At 37.3% G+C, this 25,852-nt stretch overlaps 1 protein-coding gene and 1 non-coding gene across 25 annotated transcripts in view; both read right to left on the bottom strand.

Annotated features, from left to right (window-relative positions):
- The window catches only part of NAV3 (neuron navigator 3), a 1,103,979-nt gene that overhangs the window by 711,348 nt on the left and 366,779 nt on the right, over positions 1–25,852 (bottom strand). The window lies entirely within an intron of this gene.
- MIR12390 (microRNA mir-12390) lies at positions 16,225–16,286 on the bottom strand. Its single transcript, NR_162962.1, is given in 1 exon segment — positions 16,225–16,286. It is a non-coding gene; the product is annotated as a microRNA mir-12390 (primary transcript).

Raw genomic sequence — 25,852 nt, 5'->3', positions numbered from 1 at the left:
AAGAATGGTGCAATGAATAAGAGCACTGACCTGAAAGGCTCCTCAGAGAGATCTGAGTTCACAAGCTTCAGATGCTTATAATCAAGAGACCATGGATGAGTCATTTAACATCTCACAAGCTCGATTTTTCTCTTCTATTGAATTAGGATAATAGGACCTGCCTAACAAGGTTGTTATAAGGATCAAATAAGAAAATACATAGATCATTTTGCAAGCATTAAAGTACTATATGAATATTAATTGCATGTTATGGCATCCTTTCAAGGAGTAAGTCTTTGGGTAGGAGTGGGAAGACTCTAAGAACAGACATTAGAGATTATTTAACTTAAACCTGATGCACTTTCTTCTACTTTTATTATTAAAAAACATGACAAGGGTAGGAAGGGGGCTCAATAGATTGAGAGTCAAGCCTAGAGATGGGAAAATCTGTTCTCAGCCACTTCCTAGTAAATCACTCAAAGACCATTGCCTAGCACTTACCATGCTTCTAGTTTGGAACCAATAAATAGTATCAATTCTAAGAAAGAAGGCAAGATCATTTTTTAATGATATAACCTTATATATTTAAGTTGTGCATGCATTCAAATTCATAAGGTAGGGTATAATCTTCTGGTCTAAACTTAATTTCTACCCAACTGTCTTCCAGTTTTCCCAGGAACTTGTGTAAAACAGGGATTCATTACCCAAGAAGCATCCAAACTGGTATTCACTAGGCTATGGTATTTGATGACTTCCATATTTTGCTTATCTAATCTGTTGTAATGATCAAATTTCTATTTTACAAGGTTTTAATAGTTTTTATTATTACTATTTTACAAAGTATTCAACATCTATTCATGGTGAACTATTCTCATTCCTGTTTAAATCAACGTTTTCTTGTTGCTTGGCCTTTTGTTCATCCTGAAAAAATTTGACCCAGTATTCATTATTTTAGCTTTTATTTAATTTCAATTTAAAAATTTTATTTAATTAATTAACTTAGAATATTTTCCATGGTTACATGATTCATGTTCTTTCCCTTCCCTCCTCCCCTCCCTTAGAGTCCATGAGCAATTCCACTGGGTTTTATATGTATCATTGTTCAAAACCCATTTCTATATTATCAATATTTGCAATAGAGTGATCATTTACGTATAACCAGCAAACCCAAGCATTCATTTTTAAGGAGCTTACCAGTAAATTTATTGGCATGACATTTCGTTTGAAAACTGATTTAATAGGGGCAACCAGGTGACTCAGTGGAGAGAGGACCAGACTTGGAGTCAAGAGGTGCTAGGTCTAAAATGTAGCATCAAACACTTCCTAGCTGTATGACTCTGAGCAATTCACTTAACCCTAACTGCCACACCCTTACTGCTCTTCTGCCTTGGAACTGATACTTACTATTGATTCTAAGACAGAAGGTAAGGATTTAAATATATTTATTTAGCAACATCATAGCCAATTAAAATTTTATATAATATATGTAATGCTAAAATGAAGTAATCTTTGAATGTTTGATATAATTTATTTATAAGTTCAATGAATTTAGATTATCACTGATAGTTTTGGGGGCTTACTCTGTGTCTTTTTCTGAGATTGGATTATTCACATTATTTCTTGTTCTTCTAAATGTTCTATGGGCATTTTAGGGAGGAAATAATTAGCTATTTCACAAAGATTTCCAGTTTCAGTGGCATATGATTGGCTATAATGTTTTCTTGACTTTCCTTTCCTCTTTTTTATATAAAATTAATTACCCTTTTCACTTTTTATTTTGGTATTTGGTTTTCTTTTATGCAAAATCAAATTAGTTGCCTTTTTGTCTTTTAAACATAACTTCTGGTTATACTTATACACTCAATAATTTTTGAATGCTGCTTTTCATTTTTTCAAGGTTTCAATTTTTATAATTTCCACTTCTTTCTAAAATTTTAAACCTTTAACTTCTCTATTAGTATCAATTGTAAGACAGAAGAACATCAATAGGTAGAAAATTAGGGTTAAGTGACTTAACTTGCCCAAGATCACATAGCTAGAAAGTGTCTGGGGTCACATTTAAACCCAGGTTCTCCCATCTCCAAGTCTGGAGCTCAATCCATTGTGCTTTCTAGCTGCCACAATTTTGATTCCTTTAAAAATTTGCTGATTTTCTAAGGTTTGGGTGTTTTTTTTTACATTATGCTCAATTCATTAACCCATTGTCTCTTTTATTTGTAATAGTATTTAGAGAGATAAATTTCCCATGAAGATTGCCATGGCTATCCCCAAAAGTTTCTATATTTTCTCATTGTAATCATATTTTTGACAAAATTAAGTAAAATTCTGCTGTGTTCTTTGATTCATTCATTATTTAGCATTATATGTCATTCACCATTTAAGCCTCAATCGTTTCGTGAAATGTCTTCTTTTAATTATTATTTAATTATAAATATATCATAGTCTATAAGAACATGTTTCATAATTCTGCTTTTCTGAACACCTTTTTAATATTGATGCCCTAGGACCTACTCATTTTTTTGTAAAGATGTATTATGAAGCTGAAAATTATAAATAGTCCTTATATTCCCACTAACTAATTGATATAGACTTACTTTTTAAAATCCTATTCAGGTCTTTAAGTCTTTTATTATTTATATTCCTTGGGTTTGTCTATTTCTAAAAGGGGAACACTGAAGTCCCTAACAAGTATTGAATAATATCCCAGTCACTGTGTAGAAATAATATTGCTATTATTTCAGCATCTGGGTGTATGGGGTACTCAGGGAGGGGTAGTATCTCTGGTATGGAGGGCTTGTCGTGCCCTCCTAGGGCAGCTCTCCAGCCTCTGACCCCCACCTGACACCCAGCTCTCACTTGTGGCTCCCAGTAGCTGCTAGCATGTGGCAGCGGCCACACCCTGGGCAACGGCTTCCATGAAAGATGGAAAGGAGTGCTCGGCAAACACGGCATGGGCAAAATGAACAACAACGGCCTACTGCTACTCAGCAAATGCTCAGAGTTCGAACTCACCATCACGAACACTGTGTTCAGAATGGCGAACAAATATAAAACAACATGGATGCACCCAAGATCAAAACAGTGGCATCTCATTAACTACATCATTGTACGCCGGCGAGACATCCAGGATGTAAAGATCACCAGAGACATGAGAGGAGCTGAATGCTGGACAGACCACCGATTGGTTAGAGTGACTCTTCAAATGCGCATTGCGCCTCGCCATCCAAAACTTGCCCAGACAGTTCGCGCGTTTTACAACGTGAGTCGTCTTAGAGATCCATCTTATTTGCAAACATTCCAGGCCTGCCTGGACAACAAGCTGTCTGCCAAGGGACCACTCACTGGAAGCTCAACCGAGAAATGGAACCAGTTTAGAGACACAGTGAAGGAAACATCAAAGGCAGTCCTGGCTCAAAACAACGCAACCACCAGGACTGTTTCAACGAGAACAACACTGCTATTGAAGACCTATTGAGCAAGAAGAGCAAAGCCTTTATGGAGTGGCAAAATAACCCAAACTCTGCTCCTAAAAAGGACAGATTCAAGTCTCTCCAAGCCACGGCGCAGCATGAGATCAGGAAGATGCAAGACCAATGGTGGGAAAAAAAGGCAGAAGAAATCCAGCGGTTTGCTGATATGAAAAACTCCAAACAATTTTTCAGTGCCCTCAAGACTGTCTATGGGCCATCAAAACCCACCACCACTCCCTTGCTATCCTCTGACGGTGACACTCTCATAAAAGATAAAAAAGGCATCAGCAACAGGTAGAAAGAACACTTCAGTCAGCTTCTCAACCGACCCTCTTCAGTCAATCAAAGCACCCTTGACCAGATCCCCCAAAACCACACCATTGAACAACTTGACGTCCCTCCTTCAATAGAGGAAGTCCAAAAAGCCATTAAACAAATGAGTGTAGGCAAGGCAACCAGTAAAGACGGGATCCCAACCGAGGTATACAATGCCTTAAATGGAAAGGTGCTCCAGGCATTCCACATAGTGCTGACCAGCATATGGGAAGAGGAAGACATGCCCCCAGAACTCAGAGATGCCTCCATCATAGCCCTATACAAGAACAAAGGCTCACGAGTAGCCTGTGACAACTACAGAGGCATCTCTACTCTCCACTGCTGGAAAGATCCTTGCCCGTGTTATACTCAACAGACTCCTATCATCTGTTTCAGAGCAGAACCTTCCTGAATCACAATGTGGCTTCTGACCAGATCACAGCACCATCGACATGGTCTTCATGATGAGGCAAATGCAGGAAAAATGCCTTGAGCAGAATCTGAGTCTCTACATTGTCTTCATAGACCTGAAAAAGGTGTTCGACACAGTGAACAGGGACGTATTGTGGGTGATCCTCAGCAAGCTTGTTTGCCCAGCAAAATTCATCAAACGGATCCAGCTCTTTCATGTCGACATGACAGGGGAAGTCCTATCTGGTGGAGAGACTTCCGACCACTTCAACATCTCCAATGGCATGAAACAAGGCTATGTCCTCACTCCGGTACTATTCAACCTATTTTTCACCCAAGTATTACGACATGCTGTGATGGATCTAGACCTGGGAGTCTACATCAAATACCGGCTGGATGGCTCACTATTCGACCTTCACCGCCTGACTGCAAAAACAAAGACAACAGAGAGACTCATCCTGGAAGCTCTCTTCGCAGATGACTGTGCTCTCATGGCCCACCAAGAAAATCATCTCCAAACCATTGTGGACAGGTTCTCCACCGCAACAAAACTGTTTGGCCTGACTATCAGCCTCAGCAAAACAGAGGTGCTGTTCCAACCTGCACCAGGGGGCCAAAGAACCAGCCGTGCATTACAATCCATGGCACGCAGCTTTCTAACGTCAACACTTTCAAGTACCTGGGCAGCACCATCGCCAACGACGGGTCCCTAGACCACGAGATCAATGCCAGGATCCAAAAGGCCAGCCAGGCACTTGGGCGGCTGTGCTCCAAAGTCCTCCAACACAGCGGTGTAAGCACTGCGACGAAGCTCAAAGTGTACAACGCAGGTCCTCAGCTCGCTCCTGTACGGTTGTGAGACATGGACACTGTACAGAAGCACATGAAACAGCTGGAGCAATTCCACCAATGCTCCCTCCGGTCAATCATGAGGATCCGATGGCAGGACCGAATCACCCACCAGGAAGTCCTCGACAGAGCCAACTCCACCAGCATCGAAGTCCTGGTCCTCAGAACCCAGCTACGATGGTCTGGACATGTCATCCACATGGACCCACAGCGAATACCAAGACAGGTATTCTATGGTGAACTGTCAGCTGGACTCAGGAAACAAGGCCGACCAAAGAAAAGATTCAAGGATCAGCTAAAGTCCAACTTGAAGTGGGCTGGCATGACACCAAAGCAACTAGAACACGCTGCCTCTGTCAGAAGCAGCTGGTGAACCCACATTAACCATGCCGCCGCCACCTTTGAAGATGAGCGACGTCGACGTCTTGCCGCTGCGCGTGAACGCCGACACCAGGCCACAGCCGCACCTCCCGTAACAACTGGCGTCCCAGGCCCCATGTGCCACAGACTCTGCGCCTCAGTCTTTGGACTTCAAAGCCACATGAGGGTACACCGTAGGTGAAACTGCACAAAGACAATCGTCATTCTCGGGTACCGAGAGACTACTAATATATATATATACATATATATATATATATACATATATATATGTAGATATATGTAGATATATATAGATATATTTCAGCATCTATGAGGCCTCGGCATAGTATAATTTTCCTGATTCTCTTGTTTAGTACTATATTTTCTGCTTTCTTATCTAAAATCATGATCACTGTCCTGTCTTTTTTAGTCCACTGAGAAATAAATTTCTCTTTCAACTCCTCAACTGAACTCTCTATATATTTAAGTGCCATATTGTAAACAATATATTGATATGTTTCATTTTCTGATCTATTCTGCCTCCTTACCTTTTTATTTACAAAGGTGTCCATTCACATTCAAAATTATTATTAATATTTGTTTTCTGACATCATGTGACATTGTTTTCTTTCTGCCACATGTCTTAAATTGGGAGGAAATGAAAATGGGAGAAAAGAAGAATACAGTGAATCAGTAATCTATAGTTACAACAATATGATCTCAATATTCTCTACACACTTATTTTATCAGCACAAAACCCTAACAAAATTAAAATCTAACAAATTAAACAATTAATCTAACAAATTTAAAAATTCTAACAAAATTAGATTTTACCTTTTTTGTTAGATTATTATTCACTTCACAATCAAATTGAAATGTAGTTGAAAATTGTTAGACTTGTGACTATTCTTTACTGAAGTATTCCATCTCTATCAATATCATCTTTTTCATTTCTCTGTCCTTCTAATTCCCTGTTTACTTTATTGTATTTCTAAATTAACACCCCCCCAACTTTCCATGGCCCAACTCCAAAAAGAGAGCATTTCATGAGATTTCCATTTCCCCCATCCTTAGCTCTATGCCTGTATGACCACCTCTTTTGATGTCCTAAAAACAGGTATATTATTTCCTTCTTATTCCTTCTCTCATATAGTCCTTTTTTCTTTCCTTTTCCCTTTGAAAACACACACACACATACATACACACACATGCACACTTCCAGAGCAAGACCTTAAATTTATTTTTCTTAATTTTGCCTTTGACCTTTGAAGATTGTGATATTATGAAGAGACAAATAGATTTTTGTTCTTCTAGGAACACTGGAAATTCCTAAGAGTATCATCTAAAGTGAGATTGTTTTAGCAGTTTAAGTGTTGTTGTTTTTTTCTCAGAAAAGATTCCTTTAAAGGTTAGCACTTCTGTGGAGTATCTATCTACCTTTAATTCAGTGTGATATGACTTAGAAAGTAATAACTATAGATAGGACTCTACCTATAATATTGGCATGCAATTGCTTGGTATAGGCCAATGCAATTTAGAAACAAATGTTAATTGTCTTATATTAATAACAAAGAGATCAGAAAGCTCAGTCAGAAATACTGTTCCCCTGTGTAAAAATTTACTTATATGATTTTCAAATGTGCTTTCTAGAAAACTATGGACCAGATAATTCATGACATCTAAAAATAAACTAACATTTTGAAAGAAATAAAGAAAAAAAGACATGATCAGTATGTTAAAGTATTGTATTTGGGAGCAAAATATCTTTTATGGGAGAGCAAAATTGAATATCAGACTACAAAATTAGTTGCTGGAATTTAAGAATGGATTCTTACCAATAGAGATTCTTCTAAAAACCATGCTATATTTTTCATTTCTTGATCACAACAGAGATTAAATTAAATAAAACAGATCTTGGGATAAGAAGAAAACTTGGTCTAAAAGTCTCTCCACTTCTACCCTGTGGTATAAGGTTCCTCCTTAAATAAATAAAGCATGGTTCATGTAGACTTGGTCCTATATCGGAAGTCTGAACCCAAATGATGCATGTTTTCTGTCTGAATTCTTCCACCCAATTGGAGTTGATCCAGGAAATTCTCCTAATATAATCATGGTATAGCTTAAATCCAGATGCCTTCATAAGTGAGCAAAGGGTATTCATAACTCATGTACATTCATGGTATAAAAGAAGTACTAGGCATGAGCCAGCCTTTATTTCACCCCATAGATGATTCAAGTGATACAAAGAACACTTGAGAGTCCATGAGCAGATACAGAAACAAACAGAAGACACAAATAGCCCACTGGATCCCACATGCAGAAAAGAACTGAGGGGACAGCTGGGTGGCTCAGTGAATTGAGAGTCAGGCCTAGAGATGGGAGGTCCTAGGTTCAAATCTGACCTCACATACTTCCTAGCTGTGTGACCTTGGACTTGTCACTTGACCCCCATTGCCTAGCCCTTACCACTCTTCTGCCTTGGGCTTTGCATTGGTTCCAAGACAGAAGGTAAGGGTTTTTATTTTTAAGAAAAGAAAGGAAGAGAAGAGAAGAGAAGAAGAGAAGAGAAGAGAAGAGAAGAGAAGAGAAGAGAAGAGAAGAGAAGAGAAGAGAAGAGAAGAGAAGAGAAGAGAAGAGAAGAGAAGAGAAGAGAAGAGAAGAGAAGAGAAGAGAAGAGAAGAGAAGAGAAGAGAAGAGAAGAGAAGAGAAGAGAAGAGAAGAGAAGGGAAAAAAAAGAACTGAATTACGTTTGTCATTAGGGTGAAATCCTGATATTACAGGGAAAACTTCTCTTTTTCATAGGGTAATGTACTGTCCATTCTAGACTTCCTGTGTTGGAAGTTGATCCAGGAAATTCTCCTAATATAATCATGGTATAGCTTAAATCTAGATGCCTTCATAAGTGAGCAAAGGGTATTCATAACTCATGTACATTCATGGTATAAAAGAAGTACTGAGGGCTGTCAAACAAGCAGTCCCCTTTTGGTTGTACTTAACTGAATTTACTTTCTATATAGGATGCTTCCCAGAACTATGTGAATGATGTGGCCAGTTGGTAGAAGCATACAATAAACAGTAATAAACTATTAATTTATTGAATAAATGAATGCATTTGCTGTAACTTGATAGTTGGTCAAGGGAAAATATATAGAATCTGATCATTGTATCTTTCCTATGAAAAGAGAGAACCAGCTAGTTGTTTCTGTCAATGAATCTTAGAAGACCAAGACATTCTTTTGATAAATAAATATGTACACATATATACACATATGCATATATAAGAAAACATACTAATTTATATAATATTTCTATTTTCTGAACATTGGAAATGTGGTACAGTGAAAAGACACATGTTCCAACCATTGGACTTTGCCTAATACATGATCTTGGCTATTCCATTTTCCTTTTTGAAACCTCAATTTATGTTTCTATTTTTTTGTAAGAGATGGTAAAGTTAGATTATAATATGGAGGAAAGTATACTGCATTTGTACTCAGAGGCATGAGCAAAACAGAATTATGAGAAGAAAAGTAAGACTTAGATTCTTTAATCATTACTGAGGACAAAGTTTAAATGAATCATAAAATAATGATTGAGAAATCAATACTCTTTAATGTCTTACTATATAACAGGGTGGTAATATCAGAAGAAATGTTGAATTTGGAAACAGATGACCTAGGTTCATTTCATGACTCTACCACTACTTTCCTGGGTAACCTTGGCCAACTCCCTTAACATCTGTGAATCTTAAGTTCATAGACTGAAAAATGAGAGAGGTTGGATTACACGAGCTCTAATGTTCCTTCTAAAACCTAGCATTCCTATCACTTTCCAACAATAGCAAATGAGTTAATAATGCTTTCTCCATTCCAGGATAAAGAAAATTTATATTATTTCTTTCCTTAATTAAGTAACTATTTTTTAGTTAAATTAAGGGCTTAAATGGGAAAAGAGAGCAGTTAGTATCATTATGAAATGTTTTGCAGGAGTCTAATTCTGGGACAGATCATGGAATTCATTGTCTTAGTTAAAAATATAAATATCCTTAAGTTCAAACTACTTGGAATTTCACCACGGATCAGTGATTATGTGCCCACTGCTTGGCTTTGCCTATCCAAATAAAGGGAGAAGAAACAGAAGTGAATTGAAAAGTATTATCTAAACTACTATAACATTATAGCAAGTAGGGGATAGAGGGAGAGTAGAAGGAACTTCAGAGATGATCTAGTCTAACACACTGATTTTATAGATGAGGAAATAGATGTAGAGTAGTTAAGAGACTTGCTGAAATTCCTTATAAAAGAAGATGCTAAGGCTAATGAAATATAAATTTCTGTGATCCTTGCTTAATTACTGGAGAGTTATTTTTAATTATTTTTTAAATATTTAAGCATCTATCTTGTGGTTCCTAGTGGAAAAGGAAAATAAAAAGATAATAAGAATTGTTGGTATTTATATTATACTTTAAGCTTTGAAAAGCACTTTACAAATATTTTCCCTTCACAAAAAACCTAAGAGGTAGTGCTTTCTGAATAAACAGGGTAGAAATACTTCTCCCAGGAAGATGAATCAATCACCACAGAATGAGTTTGATCTGAAGGATACTCAAAGTTCTCTTCTTGCCAGTCCAAAATACCACTAGCCTTCCCTCAGACATATCTGAAACTTCCATCCAAAATTTCATCAGAAGGAATAAGGCATACTGGGAAGAAAAATAGATTCAGATCCTGAATCTGAACATGGTTGACCTAGTAAGGAGCCATGTTACTTTGGACAAATTTCTTATATCTCTGAATCTGATTTCTTGTGTGTAAAATGAGGAGGCTGGATTACATCATTGTCATCGAAATCAAATAGAGAGAGTATAAACCTCAAAATTTCTCAGACTTATGAATGTTAGGGGTTTCTCCCATTGGGAAATCTTCTACTTAAAAAATTCCCTAGCAGATGGTGAGAACTCTACTTGAGTGTGGGGGCTCCTAGCTATGGGAGTGTCCCTGCTCCACCCTATTTAAGATTGCTTTAGGACAAAAAACTGTTTGCTAAACAATGAAAGTACTTTGATCCATGCTTATGGAAGAGACAGGAAGTTCTTTGAGTCATGACTGTTTTAGCATTGATACAATGGGATACTAAGTAGCTATAAAGGTGGAGCAACTTGTAAACTACTTAAACCTAAAAGGGTGATAACTTATTCAGAGGTTTTTTCTTAATGAAATTTGTCGACACAGCAGCATTTTTTCTGACTTACTAAAGAGATTAAAACTACTCAGCTGTGAATTCAAAATGGGCATGGGCAGTCCTTTAGAAACATCTACAGTGATTGGTAGATGTAGGGACTTAGGGGAGGTGACAGAGGAGATTTTGCCCTTAAAAATAAGAGCTCAGAGAAGAGCAAGATAGGTTCTTGATTTCTGACTCTCATTCTGAAGGAGAGCTCCTTGAGGAACTCCTCTGAGGGGCTCTGTCCCTCTGGGGTAGGAGCTCTGGAGGCTCTTGAGAGAAGCCCTTTGAAACAATCTCTGGCTAGAAGACTCTTTGAGGAAGGACGCTGGCCTGGTGTTACTAGAATCCTTGTTTAGTCAGACCTTATGGTGAGTGTAAAAAAACTGACTGATTTCTCTTTTAAGACTCAGGTCTAGGCCATATTGGCTTGAGGCCCTTCATACTTATTCCTTTCTTACTCTCTCTCTCTTTCTTTGATTACTCATTGTATTGTTAATTAAAATCTCTATAAAACCCAATTGACTTGGGTATTTGAATAATTGGGAATATTTCCCTGGCGACCACCTTAAATTTGATTTTAAAACCCAAGACACTGTAGTGAAACATATTTCTGCGGTCAAATTTACTCACCCTCTCTTATATCTATCACAATTTATATCTACCACTATTTTAATCCCTACAGTTTAAGACCTCAACCATTTTAAATCTCACAAGAGAGATCCCTCCTGGCTGCATATTGATTTAGTTGGTCAATGTCATATGGTCAACATGAGTCTGGAAATAGGTCTTGAACCCAAATGTTCCTGACTTCAAGACCAGTCACAATATCATGCTGCCTCTCAGGTCATTAGAAGGGTTGATTTAGAAGGTTAACCAGTTTTCAGAACAGAATATCTGAAGACAAACAAATTCAATACACTATAGGTTTGGGAGAACTGGTTTCCAAAGCAGGAATAAGGGTAGTGTTGTAAAATGAGGGATAACAAGGACAAAATTGCAAAGAAAAGAAGCATAATATTCAACTAGCAATTTTTGTGGCCAGATCAGGTGGCAGAAAGCATGTTTTCACATGTTGTGTGGTCCCAGAGTCTTTGAGATACCTCTACTAAGGAAGCTATTGTCCCAGGGGAACCAAGCAAGACTGATCTCAAAAGAAATTCAGCCACAGTGGGTGGGGTAACATTTAATAAATGTTATTTAACTCTTGATAATTAGGTTCTTAAGTCAGTTCTTTCTCTTCTGATGGAGAATTTCAAATTTAGTTACCACCCTCTAAATTTCCAACCGCATCCTTCTTGTCTTGTCCTAGTTATAGCTTTGTCCTAATTGATTTTCTTTATTAAAAGAAGCCACCTTCATTATAATCTACCCAACCCCAGTATAACATTTTAGGAAAATTACCTGAGGCAGCCCACCACAAATCAGCCCAGAATCCAGTTCTTACCTTCCAACTGTTGACTTCTGGTAATCTCTCCTTTGAATGCCTCCACCAAGCCCAGAAAGGTCAAGTTAATCCTGTCTACCTTCACTCCCTAGAGATCTGTTTCTTTGCAACTCAGTGACCCCCTGAAATCTCATTTCATCAAACATTGGGTTTTCAAGGAACCAGTTCATATATACTTCTCAATTTTGCCTAGTGCTGTCCCAGAATATGAAATATTTAACTTCAAACATCTAACCTGAAGTTGGGCATCCCCATGGGTAAGCTTACATTAGTGCTGCATTACTGAGACCACATGTATCACACATCTGCTTAAACATCAGTGTTTCTAAATGTATCCTGATAGCAGGCGCTGCTCCAAAGAACTGGGGGATTGGAGGGAGGGAGATCTCTGATGTTCTTTACTGCTTTGACAGGCATCTTTAATTATTAAACACCACTATGCTGGCTTAATGGGCAAAATATATCTGCAAATTGACTCCCATTCGTACTGGGGGTATCGGGCTACTTCTATCATAAACCTTCAAAAACTGCATCACATTTAATATTAAAAAGTCATTCAAATGCATATAATGACACACTTTCTTAATGAAACCTGGCTGAGTCTCCTGCTTGCTCACATATAACCTCCTGGGACCTGTTATCCTGAACAACTCCCATCTCCATCGCATTTTAAGGTTTATAGAGCACTTTTTCTCACAGTTCGATCCTTGTCAGAAGGGAATCCTACCTTTCCAGTTGCATTGCACTTATAACTCTCACCTACTCTCTAATACATGTGAAAGAGAACTCTTTATTGTCTATCCTGAGTTAACACTAACTTAAATACCCCTACTTAGTACCTCACTAGAGTGAAGACAGCTTTAACTCCCCCTTGTCTACTTTTGAATTGAATCAACAAAAGATTAAACAACCTACTTAGTACTAGATAAGAAGCTAGCAAGGTACTTAGACAATTCATACCCTTGGAAATTCAATCAGCCTGGAATCTGTGAATCTTTTTTACAAGAACTTAACCTTCAGAAGGTAAAAAGTCAATCCCACAGACACTTCCCCATGGGCAGTGCTAGGCAATTTGGGAACTGTGATTGATCCCTGTGAAGAGGAGAAGGGGCAAGAAATCACCATAAAAAGAAATCCCCAAACTCCTTCAGGGCAGATTATTTTTGAGAAGACAGTCTGAAGAGATTGCCTTCTGGAGATAGTCTTAGATCTCTGATGGAAAACCTATGATGGGGGGTCAGCTGACATATGTGTGTCACTGACTCACATAGCCATTTTCAATGACACATGGCTGCATGAGGGCTCAGCTCACCTTGTGAACAGGGAGCCTCCTGGGGAGCCACATGCCCTTAGCTGTGGCCATGGCCATGCCTTGACCTGGCTCTAGGGGAGGGGAAGGGCTGCTCCATAAGTGGTGCAGGACAGGTGACTAGGGTGCTTAGAGCTCCTGCAGGGGTGGGGAGGAGGAAGCTGGCAGGCAGCCTGTTGGGCAGCACCTTCTACATACTTCTGTAAGACTTTATTCTCAGCATTAAATAATATCAAAACCAACAAAAGAAACAGATTGATAGATGAAGTTAGTAGTACTTGCTTGGACTTGAAGTGTACAAAACCAACCTTCAATTGAAGATTTAGCCAATGAAATTCAGCAACAAAAAAGTCACTCATAGGCAGGTTAGTTAAAGAATTTCCTCTTCCCCTCACTTATCTTAGTTCATAGCACCCCACACAAGTTAAATGATATCAAGACCAACAAAGAAACAGAATGACAGATAAATAAAGACGTCACTAAGCAGGTAAGTTAAATAATCAGTTTTTGATTTATTAAATACACATATATTACAATTATACATTTTTGTTATTTAAACTATAAATATTTTGAAATTATATTGTTGTTGTTGTTTTTTCTCACAGTGACATACCACCCGTTATGCTCAGTTTTTTGCTGAATTTAGACACACCAAGCTCAAAAGGTTGCCCATCACTGTCTTAGATAGTCTTCCAGGGAGCTTTGCTGGAGACTACAGCTTGGATTATGGTCTCTTAACTCAGCTACTACTTGGACTCTGACTCTTGGATTACTTTGTTAGGTGAGTAAAAGGCTGCCCTCTTTCCTAGCTTCTGGAGAGAGTAGCTTCCATCTTGGAGGAGGCAGGTGGTTACTCACTACCAACCTTCCTTGTTGAGAGCTAATTAATCTCTGCCTGGATTAAGAAGACCTGGAGCAAAACATTTAGGTTGTTAGGACAGATAACTTCTCTACCCCCCTCATATTTCTCTTCTTTATTGTTTCCTATCTATTTATAAATATTTGTAAATAAATTTCTGACTCAAAATATAAATATTGGTGATCATATAATTTCATGTAATCAACATCCAACTATTAATTTTAAACTTTACACAGAGTGACTCTGGCCTCCTTGCTGATCCTCTCATGTTCCATATCCCACCTGCAGATATTTTTGACAGCTGTAGCCATGTATGTAATGTTCTTTTCCCTTGTTTCCACCTTGTAGCTTCTTCCATTTCAATGAAATTTCTACCTTTAGTAAGAAGCCGTTTCTGGTTCCTCCCTCTATTCTGGCCTTAATATTAGTGCTTTCTCTCTGATATTATTTCCATTTTATCCTGAAAATAACTCATTTATATATTGTTGTTTGCATGTCATCCCATTTTCTATTATGAACTCTTTAAATGAAGTGACTGTTTTTGCCCTTGTAAACCCACTACTGAGAAAGTGCATAAATAAAGAAGGAATTCAATCAATTCATGGTTGTTTGACTAATGCAAGTATTATTATCCACAATTTATTGATGAGGAAATGGGATTAAGTGACTTGAACAAGGTCATTCAATTAAAAAGAAAAAAGGCCAGAATTTAAACTCAGGTCTTTTATTGTGTATTGTGTATTGTCTATGGTACATATAACTGTTGATGTCAGAGGTAAGATCTGAACCCAAATTTACCTGAGTCCAAGTCCAATATTTTTCTTATTATGTCATACTGCTATTTTTATTCTCAATTTATCTAACAAAATAACACAATAAAATAGAATGTTAGAAAGGGAATGGTAGGAAGTAAAAAAGAAAGAAGAATGGAGAAGGAGGGAGTAAAGAAGAGATAAAGGCATATAGTCATGAATGATAAGTGAGGAGGAAAGAAAGCATGGGAGGGGAAAAAGAAGAGGGAGAAGGCAAGAGGCAGGGAGAGAGATATTTAAAATTCAGATACAAGAGCAAAAAAAAAATGACTTGGTACATCATACAAGTACTTTACATACAAACATAGGAAGGAATCACAGACAATTATCCAATTTAAAAATTAGAGCACTTTAACAATTTGCTTTAAAAAATAATAGTTGAGAATCAAGGTCATTTGAAATGTAATTCCCAATATATTCTATGCTACTTTTTGTAGGTCAGAGTTAATTTGCATGATAAATGAAAAGCTCTCCTAGCAGTCCCAAACAGTTCTGACCATAAGTGATAAATAATATGTGAACCTAATGAACTTCTCTTTAATTCTGTCTTTGCTTTTGTTTTGGCTCAAAGAGACCATTTAATCCTCATCCAAACTTACCTTGCATTAGTTCAACTGGATTGTTCCACATCTCAGTTGACCTGCATTGATGTTCTAATGCTCATCAAAATTAAAACATTTCATTGGATGAAATGCCCTTAGATAATTCTGTAAGAAGTGATCATGCTTCTTCACTACTCTTGAATAGGCAGGGGATAGAATCGAGAGCACTGTTTGATAAGTGTCCCCTTCTTATTATTACCAATAGTTTTACAACATAGTCTTTCCACATATAATACTCCATCCTCAGCCCAGTTAACCATTCTTTGTAACAGATGAAAAAGAGAAGAGAAAGCAGTTTAACAAAACCAATCAACATAGCAATTGTGTCTGAAGAACATGCAATATTCCATTCCCATAATTCTCCACTTCTGTGAAGAGGGGAGGAAGATACTTTTTCTTGATTCTTGAAGCTCATTCTTAAACCTTATTAAGTATTCATTCTTAAAAAAATACTAAACAGCACACAGTCTGCTTCTTTCAGGGAAATTACTCCAAAAGGGAAAAATGGATTGCTGCAATGATATCATAGGTAGAAAAAGACTTTGGAGTCATCCAAGAGGCCTGCCTCTTGCTGATACAAGGTTGCTCTCTACAATACACCTTTCTCTACCTTTATTTTGAGAGCAAAGTCCAAGAAAAGATGTAATGTAGAAATAATCTTGCAGACTTCAGAGGCTCCTGAATCCTTCTCCAACTAGCATCTTTGATTGGGCAAACCAATGAGACTAAAGTTAGGATGAAGAACAGTAAGAGAAGAGTCAAAAGGCACTCCTCAAAAACAGTTCTAGGTTTCAAAGATGATAGGATCTTTAGGAGAAGAAACAGAAGAAAGGCTGATCATTGAACTCTTCTATATGAACTTTTCTATATATCACATCTTTGAAATGCAACCACATTGTAAGCGAAGATATTCTACATAGGGCACAGTTTTCCCCTATCTTTTCCAGGGTCAGAAGTGTCCCAAACCTATAGAGTAACTTCAGATTTGGAAGCTGAGTGAGTTAGGGCAGGGAGAGACAACTTTGTACTCATTACTGACCACCATCTTTGTCATGTATAGAGCATCCTAAAGTTTATAAAGTACTTAAAAGCATGTATCCATTTGATACTCACAATAACCTTGTGAGGTGAGTATTACACTTACTGTTAACCCAATCACATGCATCAGAAAACTGAGGCTCAGAGGGGTGATGATTTGTTCATGATTACTTATGCATCACACTGATGTCTCTCCTAAATTGGGAGCAGGACTCTATGCAAACAGATTGGGTAGCATGGCTGCTCTGCTCATAAATACCTGAATCTACTAAAACTTGATGTGACACTTTAAAATAAGATATTTTATAACACTTTAAAGCATACAATGTACTTCCCTCACAACTCTGTGAGGTAGTTAATATATGGATTATTATCCCCCCATTTTACAGACTGGGAAACCTGGGGTCTTTTAATCCTGTGCTTATATAAAATTATAATGACTGTAGGGCTCAAAGGAACATCAGAAGTAATTTATTTCAAGCCCTCTGTCTCAATATGAGGAAAATGAATGCCAGAACAGTAATATGAATTGCCCAAGGTTTTACATAGAGGTGACAGGTTAGTGGATATAGGAGTTGGAAGGAATTTTAGAGCTCATCCAGTCCAATATACTCATTTTACAGATGAGCACACAAAGACACAGAGAAATTAAGTAACTTGTCAAAGGTCTTGTCTAAGGGTTGAGACATTATTCTAATCTAAGTAAGTCTGATTCTAAATTTAGTCTTCTTCCTACTATATCATAATGAAGGAAGATTCAGTAGAATTAAGGGTCATACAGGGAGCAGCTCAGAATTAGGGCCACACTGTCATACTAATAATAAAGAGTAATATCCTACATCATATTATCTGCCATCTTGGGGAGAAGAATGGAGACAGAGAGAGAACACAGATCATGAAATATCAGAAAACAATTATTAAAAATGATATCAACATGTAATCTTGGAAAATATGATTAAAATTAAAAATTACCCTTCTCACATAAAATAAAATTCAAGATAAAATGGGAAAATCATAAAGGACAGTTGTTCATTTGTTTTTAATTTGTGTCTAACTCTTCATGGCCCCATTTGGGATTTTCTTGGCAAAGACACTGGAGAGGTTTGCCACTTCCTTTTACAGTTTATTTTGTAGATGAAAAAATCTGGGGCAAAGAGGGTTAAGTTACTTGCCCAGGGTTCCACAGCTAGTTAAGTGTCTGAGGCCACATTTTAATTCAGGAAGAGGAGTCGTCCTGGCTCCAGAACCCATATTCTCCCAAGTGTATCACCTAGCATTACAGAGATTCCAATTGAGGTTCTTTGATTCCAACTCTGGGGAACTTTTTAATAAACCATGATGCCTTTTTTTTTACCTAGCTTTGATCTGAAATAGAGATGATTTAAATAATATTAAGAAGGCATTTTTCACATTAAAGATTTATGTCTAGTGGTACTTAATAAGTGTCCATTGAATTTAATGCCAGTGTCAGCATTTTCAACAAGATGATATAAATATTATTTCATGCCAGTTATTCATATATGCTAAATATTGACAAGACTGATAATAAAAACCTTTTATAGTATCTGACCTAAGTGTTGAGTCATCTATTATTCTATAATGACTACAGCTTATCATCTAATCATTAATCACTTGGGGGGAGAGTTCCATTGATTTTTTCTTCTATTATTGGAATTATACATTAAAATCAACTAAAGAGGAAAAACTTTTGAATTTGGATTTTCACATCTAAAGCTGTTTCATGCATAACTATAAAAATTCTTCATCCTGAAGCTAATATTCTTCTGATAATCTTTTTTGTGGTCAGGAATCACAGAACCACAGGTTTAGAACTGATGGGTCAGCACCAAAAGACCTGGGTTTAAAGTACTACTCCATCAGATTAGTTGTGTGAACAATTATCAATTCACTCTGATATTCTATGCCTCAGGATCCTGATTAGGGAAAAGATGGAGCTGGACTCAATTATCTGTTAGGCTCCTTCCAATTCTAAATTCATGATTTTATAATCTATGATCTCTAAATTCTATTCCAAGTCTAAATCTATGATTTCAATGCTCCCTTCTACTGCTAATATTCTATGATTCTAAGAGGCATTTATCTGGGGAAGAGAGAGAGAGAGAGAGAGAGAGAGAGAGAGAGAGAGAGAGAGAGAGAGAGAGAGAGAGAGAGAGAGAGAGAGAGAGAGAGAGAGAGAGAGAGAGAGAGAGAGAGAGAGAGAGGGAGAGGGAGAGGGAGAGGGAGAGAGAGAGAGAGAGAGAGAGAGGGAGAGAGAGAGGGAGAGAGAGAGGGAGAGGGAGAGGGAGAGGGAGAGGGAGAGGGAGAGGGAGAGGGAGAGGGAGAGGGAGAGAGAGGGGGAGAGAGAGAGAGAGACAGAGACAGAGAGACAGAGAGACAGAGACAGAGAGAGCACATGTTTAAAAGTAATAAGTTAGAAGCAGCTAGATGGCACAGTGTATGGAGAGCCATGTCTGGAGTCAGGAGGAATTGGGTTCAAATTGATCTCAGACACTTCCTAACATTATGAATCTCTGGGCATGTCGCGTACTCCCTTTTGCCTAGCCCTTGTCCTTCTGTCTTAGAGTTGCCAATGAGACAGAAAATAAGGGTTTAATAAAAGTAAAATAAAAGTAAAAAGTCGATGGACAAATCAGGGTAAAAATCTGTTCTCAAGTAAATAGCAGTTACATTTATAGCATACCTTACTAGGGCAGGTAAGTGGTACAGTAGAAAGAGAGCCAAGCCTAGTCAGGAAAACTGAGTTCAGATCTTACCTCAGATACTTACTAGGTCTGTGTGACCTTGGCAAGTCACTCAACACTGTTTGTCTTAGTTTCTTCATATGAAAAATGAACTTGAAAAGGAATGGCAAACCATTCAGTAACTTTGCCAAGAAAATCCCAGATGGGCTCACAAAAAGTCAGACAGGACTAAAAAGACTCAGCAACAATAAAATTACTGTTTACATAACATTTTCCTCCTAGTAAACTATAATATTCAGTGATAGTATTTTAACTCCCATTTTAAAGATGAGGAAACTGAGGCTAAGAAAGGTTATATCTTTAACCAAAAAAGAAAAAAAAATGGTCATATCTCACCTGGAATGTATACTTTCTGATTCTAAGTATAGTTGACTCTCTTCTCTCCTCTGAGAAACTGAAAACCTAATTAATTCCTCTTATAAATATGGGTTTGTGGTTATGTGAAAAATTTAGTCTACATAAAAATTACTTTCAAATGTAACTTCAAATGTTGAAGTCTTGAAGTAGTACATGCTACACTCACATGCCTGAACTTTTGCAATCCTTTCAACATATAAATTTGTAGTTTAGGGATACATGCCAGGATATTCAATTCATTACGCATTTATTGATAGATACTACATGACAAACAATTTGCTAGGCAGTGGAAAAAGACAATAGATGTAACTGTCCTTTACTTCAAATTTATATTCTACTTAGTAGGAAAAAATTTTCATCCATTGAATACATCAACAAATCTCCTAAAAGCCTGCCTTATGGGGATCAAATCTGGCCTTGGACACTGTCTAGTTGTGTGATTCTAGGCCAATCATTTAGCCCCAATTGCCTCGTCATTTTCACGTTTCTGCCTTGGAACCAATAGTTAATACTGATTCCAAGCTAGAGGGGTTTTTTAAGAGTCTTCTATGTTCCAGGGATGGTATACAATGAAAAATAGATAATAAAAATAGATTAAAAAAATACAAAGTAAATCCTGGGAATTAAGAAATTTGAATGGTTGAGGGGATGAGGAATCTCCTTGAATAGGAGATTGTGTTGTTAGTTAAACCTTGAAAACATCTAGAGATCCCAAGAGATACAAACGAGGAAGAGAAGTATTCTAGTCATGGAGAAGAGGGTCCTGAGGAGGGTCTGAAGGGGAGTAGATGCCCCACGAAGGGAAAAAAAAAAGAGTATGAATGTAACATTAGATAGAGACAAAAGATAGCATGATTTGCTATTCACCTTCTGAGATTTATTGTTATATGTCTGATGCAATTACTAACTTACAGAGACTTCTTAAATGCCCTTGTTTAGAAGATATAATTGGTAATATAAAAATTCAGATTTTAATAAAAGTTTTATCATCTCAAGCACAGTCCTTAACCCAGCTAAAGGGAAATCAGTTGGGGTCGGGGGAGAAAGACTTTATAGATTTTCATTGTTGTTAGAATTATACATTTTAGGAAATAACAACCACATTTCAAATACTCAAAGGCATGTAAAAGATAAAGAGAGCAAAATGACAGTATTTACCATAATCCCAAGAGAATTTCAATCAGTGAAATTTTGTTTCATAGAAGCCCCTTTGCAAGTATTATATGATGGTAATGAATTCTTTTCTTCTTATAATGTGGTTTTACTTATTGGCATTTATGAAAGTAAAACTCCATTTAGGAAACAGAAGAGCTGATTACAAATCACATGAAACAAAGACATTACCCTACTGTACATTACCAGGGTCTCAATCTCAACTACGCTAGGAGTTTCCTAAAAAAATTACATTCCAGTTTTTTCTACAGCTGTGGAAAGTCTCATTTCTCCCTCATTGGCTTTTCCCTGACTCTCTTCTCTCTAACAATAAACTCATCCTACACAACGCTGAGAGCAGCCTCACCAGCAGATCTAATGCCTCAAATGTGAAGGAGCGTTTACCTTGATGACAATGTCATCCTTCAGAGCAAATTTCCCTAGCTGTTCTAACAGTTGTTTGACTAATAAAGCCAACTGCCATATTTTAGTCATGTCTTGCCACTGACAGACCATGAGAACGCATAATGATTTCTCATATATCCTAGGAATCTTAGAAATGGTAAACCACTCTAGTGTCGCTGCCAGGAAAACCCCACCACAGGTCAACTCAACAACGACGACGACGATGACAACAAGAAGAAGCCCTGGATCATACATGTGGAGTGAGAAGGAAACAGAAGCATCATCTAGTCCCACCTAGAGAGACAAAGTGATGTTCAGAAGCTAAATCAGAAAGCTGGAAAAAGTTACAAAACTAAGAAAGGGGCAAGTAGATTTCATGAGGAATTCTGAACCCAAATCCAGACCTCTTCCGTCATGCCAACAGGAATTGCTAAGCATGCTTAGGTAGATTAATTTTTACTCTGAATGATGAGACTAGTTTAACTTACATGTGTGCGTACACATATATGTATATAGTAAATATTATAATAGGTATGTAAATATAGTATACATGTGTGCATAGGCATGCATGTGTAGTGTTATACATATAGTTCATATCATATGTATACAATATCCATATATGCATATGTGCATTTCTGTGTATATGTCTAAATCATTGAATAGCTTATATTATATGAATATTATATGAATGTGTGAGCATTCATTGTGTATATATGCACAACACATATATGTATATTGGATAACTCATTATATTTATACAATGTATACATGTGTCTTGTACCTATATGCATAGTTACTATTATCAGTCTATAATATGCATATGTATGTTTGCACACATGTCCATATATTCCTAGTTGATATTATATACATTGATATTATTACTATTTGATATTATATTTTGTATTTGATATTGTATATTGTACACAACACACATACACACATATACACATATATGCACATGTGTGCATTTATCCAGTTGGTATGACATGTCAAAATAACCATATATGTACCAATGTACATGTGTGTATGGTTCATGTCACATATATTTTATGTGCATGTGTTGTGAGCACATGTTTTTATAATTCACATTATGTCTCTACACTATACCTACATGCACTATTCACCTATGTATGCTTTATGTGTGAATAGTTCATGTTATAGTTGAATACTATACATGTATGCATTTGTGTGCACAGATAGGTGTTTATATGTGCATATATTGTGTGTATATGGGTGTATGGGGTGCTCAGGGAGGAGTAGTATCTCTGGTGTGGAGGGCTTGTCGTGCCCTCCTAGGGCAGCTCTCCAACCTCTGACCCCCACCTGACACCCAGCTCTCACTTGTGCCTCCCAGTAGCTGCTAGCATGTGGCAGCGGCCACACCCCGGGCAATGGCTTCGACAGGCCAGCTAAACCTTGTGAGGGTAGCCATCGGGTCAATGTTGACCCCTGGAGAACCAGGGCTTTGCTCACCCAGCATGTGAAGACTGCTTCGGCTGAACAGATGGAAGAAACCAACAAGAAGGTTCAACGGCTCAGAGGGCGACGCAGCAAAGCACTGTGGAGTGCTCAGGGCGTGTTGGAGCACAAAGGACAACATGGCCATCCAATGCAGCTGAGGAAGTATCCAGGTGTAACGACTTTTCGTGCCACTGGACCCAGGCTTCCAACGCCGAGAGAGTGGGACTGTCTCTGTGCATCGACTTTTCCACTTAAATCTCCTTCACGCACAAATGTCTTTGTGCACAAAAACACACAAAGTCAATCGTCATCCTCAGTTACCGAGAGACTACAATATATAAAATGTGTGTACACCTAGTCGATATATGAATATATGTGTGTATAGTATATATGATATATCTGTATGTGCAGCATATATGGTATATATATATATGTGTGTGTATATATATGGTATAGATATAGATATATTTGTTTGTGAACAAGCATAGATGAAGTACTTCCTATGTGCCAGATCTTGTTCTAAGTACTAGAGAAAAACCTATGCTTATGGAGGGGTCTGTGTAGCCAGAGAGGATGCCAGAGAGTCAAGAAAGCTTTTCTTCAAATTCCAACACTGTCACAATCTGACTTTGACTCTGCCTAAGTCACTTAACCTCTCAGTGTCCTGGGAGATTCTCTAAACATCAAGTGCACAACAGTTTTGCTCATTTGCATTACAAGGACAAGCTTCATCCATTATGAATTTTGTAGACCAGCAAAAATCTCAGGTCCATGTCTCTGCCCCAACTCATCTATGGCTACAATTTATCCAAATAATTTGTCTTCTTTGGCCAAGTATCCATATCATTTATTTCTATATCTATAGCACCTATATTTCAATTCCTACCTATACAATCTCTATATGGATGTCTAGGTCATATTTATCTATTTCTGTAAAAATATCCTATGTCATTTCTATTTAAATCATCTACACATATATCCAGATATGTCACAAATCTGGATAGATATCATTTCTCATGTCTAGTGATATCCATATTTCTATCCCCAAATCTACATCTATATCTGTTATCTATATCACTTAATATGTCATCTATATTTATGTTTATATAGTCTAAAATTACAGCCAAATATTATCTATATATCTGCCATATCTACATAGAAAATTTGTCATCTATAGCTATATATCTATACCATTAATTTCTAAATCTTTATCTAATCTACATCTGTGTAGACTATCATCTATAGATATCTCTGTATTGACATGTCATCAATATCTATATCTTCATTTACATAAGCTACATGGATATTTATGTTGTTTATATCAATATCATCTGCCATCTATATGTAGACATATTTATCAGATATTTCTATATCCATATCCATATCTATTTCTATTATTTATATGTCATTTTATGTCACTTACATATATATCTGCTGTGAAAAACTAAGTTTGGGCATAAAAATTTTGCATTGATATGAAAACCAATTCATATTGTCTTAACACTATATATATGTGTGTGTGTATATATGTGTGTATATATTATATACATATATGTATACATACACACACACATATATGGAAAGAAAGAGAGGGGGGTAGAGAGGTAGAGAAATAGAGATAGATTGGTAGGTAAAGAGAAAGAGAGAGAGAGATAGGTAGGCAAATACATAGGTAAGAAGATAGAGAACTCCCAGCTGAGGAAATTCATTCTACCACTGGAGGTCTCTGGATATTCTCTCTCTCTCTGTCTCTCTCTGTCTGTCTCTCTCTCTTTCTCTCTCTCTCTCTCTCTCTCTCTCTCTCTCTCTCTCTCTCTCTCTCTCTCTCTGTCTCTGTCTCTGTCTCTGTCTCTCTCTCTCTGTCTATCTGTCTCTCTGTCTCTCTCTCTCTGTCTGTCTCTCTCTCTTTCTGTCTCTCTCTCTCTCTCTCTCTCTCTGTCTCTCTGTCTCTCTGTCTCTGTCTCTGTCTCTGTCTCTCTCTCTCTCTGTCTCTGTCTCTCTCTTTCTGTCTCTGTCTCTCTGTCTCTCTTTGGGAAAGTGGCAGTTTAGCTATATTGCTGGCTAACATTATTGTTTCAGGATGAAAAGAAAGTTATTTTGAATGGCAAGCCATCAAGGCCTTTTATTCAGGGATTCTTGCCATTCCAAAGCCAGCTTTTCCCACTTCCATCTGCTATTCCAAAAGAATTAGTCTCCATTGTCTAGACAAGATAAAAGACCATTTGGAGAATCCCTCTGGTTTTTCCTAGTCCTCTGCTATCTAATCCCAAGAACAACATTATTTGTCTTACTGATTCCAGAGCAGCTTCTCTTGAAGAAGACATGGACCACTATTTAAAAGTCTAATGAAAGGATGAGAAATTTATTTAGACACAGATAATGGACAATATCCAGTATACAGACGGTCTATTGAATTGGCTGCCAGAAGGCTTCATTTAGCTGAACCATTTAGAGAAATTTAGGAGAATTTAGTAATTTAGCATATGTGAACAAGTACAACATATGCAGGAGGACCAACTCAGAAGTCAAACCAAATGACTAGTCACATCTGTTATGCTGCAGGGCGTCACCTGATTACCTTCATTAAGAAAGGTTAGAAAATAATTGCCCTCCACCCAGCCTCCCTCACTTTGAAGGAGAAGGAAATTTCAAAAGCTGGCTAGTGATCACGATTTTCCCTCAGCAAGGGGTGAGAGTGTAGCAAGCTTAGAATAATCCTCCAGCTTGACAAAGAGTCTGTATTCAGCTACATGGTCTCAAAATAGGAAATCTGCCCACAGATAAAAGACCCTTCTGATGATTGTATGCTATTGTCTTGTCTTCTGCTTTATTTGTATAATTATTATTTATGATGATGATGATGATGATTATTTATTGGGAATTGATAGTTTCTTGTTTTAATAATTATTTCTTATCATTAACACTATAATTCTCATTATCTTTATTATTATTAATCAGCTAACTTTAATCTAACATTTTAAAGTTCATAAATAATTTTACATGTATTATCTCATTTGACCTTCATAAAACCATGGGAAGTA

Source organism: Monodelphis domestica, chromosome 5 (genome assembly GCF_027887165.1).
Source record: "Monodelphis domestica isolate mMonDom1 chromosome 5, mMonDom1.pri, whole genome shotgun sequence".
NCBI lineage: Eukaryota > Metazoa > Chordata > Mammalia > Didelphimorphia > Didelphidae > Monodelphis > Monodelphis domestica.
The sequence above is the reverse complement of the archived record's forward strand: the minus strand, read 5'-3'. Positions and strand labels throughout refer to the sequence as shown.